This window comes from Leguminivora glycinivorella, chromosome Z (genome assembly GCF_023078275.1).
Source record: "Leguminivora glycinivorella isolate SPB_JAAS2020 chromosome Z, LegGlyc_1.1, whole genome shotgun sequence".
NCBI lineage: Eukaryota > Metazoa > Arthropoda > Insecta > Lepidoptera > Tortricidae > Leguminivora > Leguminivora glycinivorella.
The window spans coordinates 20644401-20653033 of NC_062998.1; the positions used below are offsets into that span (position 1 = coordinate 20644401).

At 39.6% G+C, this 8633-nt stretch overlaps 1 long non-coding RNA gene across 1 annotated transcript; it reads left to right on the forward strand.

Annotated features, from left to right (window-relative positions):
• The first annotated feature begins 1364 nt into the window (after positions 1-1364).
• On the forward strand, positions 1365-7084 carry LOC125241724. The gene is made up of 2 exons (XR_007178759.1): positions 1365-1496; positions 7016-7084. It is a non-coding gene; the product is annotated as an uncharacterized LOC125241724 (long non-coding RNA).
• The last annotated feature ends 1549 nt before the right edge of the window (positions 7085-8633 follow it).

The following is an 8633-nucleotide window of genomic DNA, read 5'->3' on the forward strand; positions in this document are numbered from 1 at the left end:
CAAAAAAACACAAATCCTTAAAAATAAATATCTAAAATTAGTTTCTAAAAACTGACTGCTATGTACCATAAACTAGAGTTGTAGAGCTGTTTCATTTTGAAGTTTCAATTAATTCGGTTATTTCTGAAGGATTTCGCGACAAGATAAAATTCATCAGTTTACTGAAAAAAATATCAAGACGAATTCTTAGTAATGTTGCTAAGAGAGTTGAGTTCATGTATAAAACAATAAAAAAATAATACTCGGTGTAAACTTGAATGCGTTTTACTTACTGCATTGAGCATGAGATAAGGTATAAAACATACTAGTTTGTTGCTCCAAAGGTATAAAGAAATGGCGTTATTTTGCGAGTGTCCATTACTGGAACCGAAAAACTGCCTACCTGCTATGATGGACAAGGAACAATTAACAAAACCAAAATTTACAAGAAACAATCCTATGTTAAAATAACTCAAACTAATTGTATTTATGGTATATAAAATTGACTCATTGAGTATCAGTTGGCTTTAAAAGTAAAATCTTAAACTTATTTCACTGTCCATAATGGGGGATCCATTACTGGAGAACTGCCGTCCATAATTGGAGAAAAAACACCTAGTTTTAATTTGTTAAGTATGAAGAAACTAATAGGAGTATCCATTCTGCAATACGCTTGAAATGTAAAAGAAGGACAGGACATTCAAGATTTAACACGCTTAGCGGTAGAATTTTTACATTTATGAGTGAAATATCAAAAACAGGCGAAAATTTTTCTTAAACTGTCCATGATTGGGTCCGTTACCTTATATACAGAGATGTGAACTATCTCAGATAAAAGTATCTGAAATACAGATACAAGATACAAAATACGTATTTACATCTTGTATTTAAAATACTTTTTAATTTTTTTATTTTGTATCTTGCATTTAGATACATTTTCCTAGTATCTTAGTATTTTGAAGATACTTTGTTCCCTAAGATACTTTTGCTAAAATAAACTCGCAGTTTTTATTCCGATCGCGAACGCAACTGAACGCAGCGATCGAAGGAAGATGAACGGCAATATGTTTGAGGAATTAGGGCCCGCGCAGACGGGCGACGCAACTTTTTTGTCTTCGTCGTTCGGTCTATGGGCTAGTATGAAAGTACGCACACGTTGCGACGCAACTTTTTTGTCGCAGGGTTCGGCGACAAGCCTGCGACGCAACTGTCTCCTTCCCTATTGGTTTCAATGCAAGTGCGCACACGGCGACAAAATAGTCGCCTGTCGGTTGTCATTTTGACAGTTATCACTGGCCTGGCCAGGGCGAACGTATGTTATTAGTCGAAAAAAATATAATTTTAAATGCAGATTGTTGAAGACGACATTGATATCTGTCGTGATTGGCGGTTGAGTGTCGATAGCGGGTGGTTGATCGTTAAAAATAATTGTAGTTTTTTGTAGTTTTTGGAAGCGATTCTGATTAAATTGCATTAATTACTGTTGATAATCCATTTTGATAGTGTCTGGCGTAGCGGTAAGTGTTTTGTGTTTGTGATTAGAAGTAGTTTAGTAATCATAGTAATAAGAGGGTAGTTTCGGGTTACCAAATCAGCATCCTCATGGAGGAGGGTGCTGGTTTGGATGATCCTGACGATGAAAATTGTAGCTTAGTGAACTTTAGTAAATTCACTTTGTCCCAACACGAGGATTTTGAAAGGTCGCAGGCACATGCTACAGTTTTCTCTACAGTCATGGGCAGAAAAAAGAAACGTGATTTAGAGAAACGTAAGGAACGAGAACGGCAGGATAATCATAAAAAAAATAATGCATCCCGCTCGAGGTCTCCCAGTCCGTCTGGGAGCCGATCTGATCAGTCAAGCCATTTGAGTAATTCAGATACACAGATACCCCCAGGACAGCAATCGCAAGCCGAATCTCAGACTGCAACTCCGCCGGCACATTTGATAATCGACCCGCAGGAGAATGTGACGCAGACTCAGACGCAGACCCCTAGTACTCTTTTTACCCAAATAGGTCGTGACAAATATACAGATAGGGACCAGGGACCTTATGTAGTCCATGTTCAAAGAATTGAGTCAGCCCCGGACTCGGGAATTTCCTTGCACCCGGTAGCTTTTGGTCGTTTCGTTCAAGATAGGATAAGGGAGTTCCCAAATATAGTGGCGGGCTCCATTAAGAAAATCGGACGTAACCGTGCTTCTCTGAGTTTCCATTCAGCAGAGGATGCCAACCAATTCATAGAATCACCCACTTTAACTCAAAACAAGTACAAAGCGTTTGTTCCGACATTTAATGTTACGAGAATGGGGCTGGTACGTGGAGTCCCGGCTGACTGGACGCCTGAAGAGGTGTTGACGAACATTCAGGTGCCAGCCAATTCGGGGGGAGCCACTCCCATTAAAATTAGACGTCTAAATTATAAAAAGACCAAACCTGATGGTTCTTACGTATGGTTACCGTCTGAAACAGTGATAATAACTTTTGACGGGCAAACTTTGCCAAAAAGAGTATACTTGTGCTTAAATTCATTAATAGTAGAGCAGTATCAATACCCTACAATTCAGTGTTTCAAATGCTGTCGTTTTGGGCACACTAAGGAAAAATGTAGGTCGCTCCCCCGTTGTTTCCGTTGTGCAGGGTCCCACACTGGGGACACATGTGACGTTGAAGATGATTCTGGAGCTTTGTGCTGTAATTGCCCTCAGGGATTGGGGGCAGGACATAGGGCGAACAGCAAATCATGTCCCGAATATATTAGACAGTTAAATATCAAGAAAACCATGGCTGATGAAAATATTTCTTATAATGAGGCGTCTAACCAGCACTCCAAGGTCAGAAGTAAGTCGTACGCAAATGTGACGGCTTCATCCCCACAATCTCCAGTCACTCAATCATATGTAAAAACTGTATTTCGGCAGCCTCGCCCACCACCTCGGCTTGCTAAAGGGTACGACAGAAAGGCCCACGAGGCTTTGACTAGGGACCCCGTAGTTGAGTCTAGACCCGTCTATCCTGACCAACAACAACACAAAGAAAACAATTTAATTTCTGATATTATAACTTTGATCACTTCTTTTATTAAAATATTTTCTCCGGCCACCCCCGTAAACCCTTCTCTGCTGTCCCACGTTGCGCCTATTATTTCATCTCTGATTACATCACATTATGGATCAAACAGTTCTTCAATGGAATTGCCGTAGTATCTCTAATAAAAAACATGAATTACTCTTCTTGGTCAACAAATTCAACCCTATAATTTTAGCCATATCAGAAATATGGCTCAAAGACAACTCAACTTTTAAAATCCCAAGTTTCTGTTCTCTAATGGACTGTCGCGCAGATGGCCGAGCTGGATGCGCCTTGTTCATTAGAGACCATATTCCTTTCAGAAAATTCCTTTACCTAATAATAGTCCTCTTTTTCATTCCACTTGTGCCCGCCTAGAAGGTATTACCTTTTTATCTTTATATATACCGGATCCTTCCCCTCATATTTTAAAGCTACTGAGAAAGCTAATAGAATCCCTTCCCCAGCCCGTTATGATTCTTGGAGACCTTAATATCCATCATACTTTGTGGGGATGCGATAAGAAAGACGACGGTCTAGGTGATACTTTTTGTTAGATATCATGGACAAATGCAACTTATGCCTACTGAATACTGGTGCACCTACGCTACGTTCTCTCCCTAATCACGCAACTAGTGCAGTGGATTTATCTCTGTCATCTCCAATTCTCGCGTCTCGTATAACTTGGTCGGTCTTGGATAGTACACACGGAAGCGATCACTTCCCTATTTTATTAAGTCTTCCTCTAGGAACCACTAAAAAACCTACGGAAAATAGACCTCTATTAAAATATAATATCAACGGAGCGGATTGGGATTCGTACAAAAAAGCTCTAGAAGTTGAATCTAAGGACTTGCCTCATATCACTCTAAATTCCATAGATATTTGTTCAGATGCTCTAATCTTAGCTATAAAAACGTCTGCAGATAAGGTTTTCCCTCTTAAAAATGTAGCCAAAGGTAAATTGGCTTCCCCTCCCTGGTGGGACAAAGAGTGTACTATAGCTGTCAGGAGTAGAAAGGCAGCAGAACGGTCATATGCCTCAAATATGTCGACCGAGAATTTCAATGTTTTGACTAAGGCTATGGCAGACACAAAAACATTGCTCAGTAATAAGAAGGCTGAGGGATGGAAATCCTTTTGTTCGGCTTTAAGTCCTTCTACTCCTGATGCAATAGTATGGAACAATATACGAAAATTTAGAAAATCAGGTAACCCTAATAACTGTCCTTTTCCCACTTCTTTGCAATGGGCTGAATCTTTTCTAGATAGAATCGCTCCTCCTTATGTCCCTGGAGTCCTTGATTCTCCCATTGGACTGCTTAATAACCAATCGACTGATGCCTTGGATCAATTATTCACCATGTTGGAGCTAAAAAACGTTCTAAAAGCAGTCAAAGACTCCGCCCCGGGACTAGACGGAATTCCATATTCATTTATAGCCAAAGCAGGAGATTCATTCCTTAAATATTTCCTCGATTTGATTAACTGCATTGTACTTTCCGGCCATCCTCCCACATCGTGGAAATCCCAACTGATCATGCCCATACTTAAACCCGGTAAAGATCCTAACGACCCTCGGTCGTATCGCCCCATAGCATTATCGTCAGTTCTAACAAAGATTCTAGAGCACTTGATTAAAAACAGGTTAGAGTGGTATGTGGAAAGTCGAGATATGTTAGGAAATTCGCAGTTCGGATTTAGAAAGGGAAAAAGTACAACGGACAGTCTGGCCATTTTCACATCCGACATTCGCCTCGCATTTTCAAAAGGAGCTTCGGTAGTCGCTGTTTTCCTAGATGTCGAGGCTGCCTATGATAATGTCCAGCTCCCTATTCTCAGGGAAAAATTCCGCAAGCTGAGAATCCCGGTGAGGCTGGCCTGCCTTATAGGTAACCTCCTCTCTGAAAGACAAATCATCTTTCGGGGTAAAGATCCCCAAATTCACCCTTCACGACTGATCTGGCGCGGACTACCTCAGGGCTCTGTGTTGAGCCCCTTGTTATACAATATATACACACATGACTTAGAGGAGTGCGTCTCAGACTGCCAGGTGCTTCAGTATGCTGATGACTTGCTAGTTTATTCTTCAAATAAAGACATAAGTACAGCCTGTGCATTCATGAATAACTCCCTCATGTCTTTAAACAACTGGCTCTTCACACATGGTTTGTCTCTTTCTCCCGCCAAAAGTTGTGCAGTCATTTATAGTCGAAAATTAGTTCTGCCAAACATTAATTTAACAATCAATGAAGACAAAATCCCTGTCCGTTCTTCTCATAAATTTTTGGGGGTTATACTTGATTCAAAATTAAGTGGGTCTTTGCACTTTGAATTCCTAATTAAAAAGTGCGAACGTGGGCTTAACACTCTCAGATGTCTTTCAGGAGTTTGGTGGGGTGCTCATCCTATTTCTCTTAGACTGGTATACAATGCCACTGTACGCAGTATTTTAGATTATGGCACCCACTTATTGGTGCCTGCAAACAAAGCCGGGTTGACTCAGTTAGATAGAATACAATCAAGAGCTTTACGAATTATCCTGGGTGCTATGAGATCTTCCCCTATCAAGGCCATGCAGGTGGAATGCGCCGAACCACCTCTTAATTTGCGCCGCCAATTTCTGGCCGACAGTTACTTATTTAGATCCCTACAATTTTCATATCATCCCATTATCCATCGCTTATATGACCTAAAAGCAGTTTCGGTCTCGAACTGCCATGATAAACTACCATGTCTTGTGAATAGTCTAGCAAAATTTCAGTCTATAAGAGACCCAGTTTTTCATTCCTCTCGGCTTCCTCTGTTTGAATTTGACTATGAGGTTATTATACACCAACCTCGTGTTATCCTAAATTTTGACATTTGTCGTGATGACCCACATGCCGATGATTACATGTCCCAGATCCTTTCCCTCGAGTGGCGTGATTGGAACACAATATACTGTGATGCGTCTAAAATGACTCCGACGGGGTGTGTAGGAGTAGGTCTTTATCACTCCCAGTATGATATTGTTCAGAAAATTAAGTGCCCTCCTGAGACATCAGTTTTTACTGGGGAATGTATTGGTGTATTGGAGAGTGTAAAATATATTTTATTGTTTAAGTTACGGAAGACTATAATTTTCTCGGATTCCCGTAGCTGTCTTCAAGCATTGCTAATGAATCCTTTCGCGGTTCGCTTCCACAATCCTATCATATACCAAATTAAGGAAAACCTTATAAGATGCAGAGAGATGGGGTTTGAGGTTGCCTTAGCTTGGATCCCAGGTCACTCGGGGGTCTCAGGAAACGAGCGGGCCGACCGGATCGCCAAGGAGGCCATAGTATGCGGTGACAAGGTCCCGTTTAGAAACTACTGTCATGATTTGGTTCCTCTGGCGGCCAGGATGCTAACCCGGGCTTGGGCTGCTGACTGGACTGCCTCCAATCGGGGTAAGTCAAAACATTATTTTCTTGTGCAACCTACTGTATCCAGAAAACCCTGGTTCTCCAAAATTTATATTGAAAAACAGTTTTGTTCTGTTATTATTAGATTGAGGCTTGGCCATTGCTGTTCCCCTGTTCACTTGAAGAAAATACATATTAGGGATTCTTCTTTATGTGAGTGTGGATTGGACGACGGAGACCTTAATCACATATTTTTTGCGTGTCCATTATATAACCATGACAGCTTTTTTGAGGATCTTTTAAAACTCAAAGTCTCTTTCCCCACTCATATTTTGGAGTTAATCCATGTTAAGGATAGGGACATCCTTATGGCCCTCACTTCTTTCTGTAAGCTTAATAACTTAAAATTTTAATTTTTATTGTTATATTACATGTTAATACAATTTTTTTTTTTTGCTTTCTATTTCTTCTCAATGTCTAATATTACTAATCCAGTAGTTGTGTTTCGTTGTCATCTAACTCTAACTAACCCCACTAAATTTTAGAACTGATTAAATTTATCAAAATGGATTGATAGCTATTACTTCGAACAAAATTTATTTAATTAAAAAATCGACATGACACTGGCAAATCATTTGGAAGCCAATAAAAAAAAAAAAAAAAAAAAAACGGGACCGCGGCTTAATAGCAGGCAGGGTCACTACCAACTGCGCCAGACCAGTCGTCAAATCTAGTTAATAACACTAGTATATTTAACTGAAATTCCCAAATTGAAAGGGGGGGGGGGGACCTCCTTTACATTTTAGCATTTTCGCTCCCGTAGCGTCGTAACATCTCTCGTTGACGACGGCAACATAAAATAATGGGATATCCTAGCCGACAATGTCGCACGACGACTAGCGTTGTACATAGTCTCCCCTTATATTGTTTATTTGGCGTCGAGGGTTTTACCTATTACTAATATTATTATGTGTAAGTGTTGTACTAATAGTTATAACAAATTGTGCCAAGAGGCAACTCTGTTAACATAAGGTACTCGCGCTTGTTTGAGATTTGAGACTCGCTTGTATAGGTAAAAAAGGGCATTTATTATGGTAAGATATGTAGTTGACAGTTAAAAAGAGAGATAAATAGATGACATCATGGATTAAATATAAGAAGATTTTTGTGTGGCCACTGAGGTATAATGTACTAGAGAGGACACGGCGAACAAAAAGTTTGCGCCACGAACATAAGTCCAGTGGACTTATGTTGCCTCAGTCAGTCTCTGCGCGTGGTGGGAGGAGGTTGTCTCACTTGTCTCTGACTGCACACAAATACAATGAAAAAATGCCTTCCTGTGCTATAAGATACTGTTGAAGCCATACGAGAAAATCTAATAAAAGTGACGGTGTCACATTTCATCGGTTAGTAGACAAGCTATTTTGATCTAACTTAATTTAAGTAATTATTATAATGAAGGGACGGGCTCCTTAAACGCGATGCTATGGCCGCCATTTTGACAACTGGAATCATAGATGAATCGCGCAGACATGACATGTAGGTAATAAGGTATAATAATTGTGATCATATTCTGTTTTCAATATATAATATAAAAATATTTATTTCAATTTATAGTTTTGAATATTACACGGTTCTAATACGAATTTTAGTCGATAATATTATACAATAAGCATGATTTTGAATTATAATTCTCATTATTGACGAAAAATAGTGACACAAAAACTGAAATAGTATTTAATGCAACCGGTGTTTAAGGGAGGTAAAACAAGGTGAATGGCGCGATTATTATTCTGAGCGACAGAAACTTACAAAACTAATTTTATTCAAAGGAAATTAAAATTTATGAAAAAAACAATTACTTATTTTTATTTCACTGAGTAGAAATTAAATATAACACAATGTATAATAGTGCTAAAAGTAAACTACTTAGTATTTCACACACAAAGTATAAAACAAAGGTCTACACTAAAAGTGTCGCGTCTAGGTGGTCAAGTCTTAATCTATGACACGGTTCGCTTCACGCGCATGCGCCTCGCGCTGCCGCCGCTGCCGGTCGGCGCACAGAATATGTTCGAGTTGTCATTTCTAGTACGTAGTACATAGTAGTTCAATGTGTGGCGCCATCTTAATCTATGATAACATATAACAGTATATGCCTCACTTTAAACTCAAAATTTAAGCTAACCACGTGT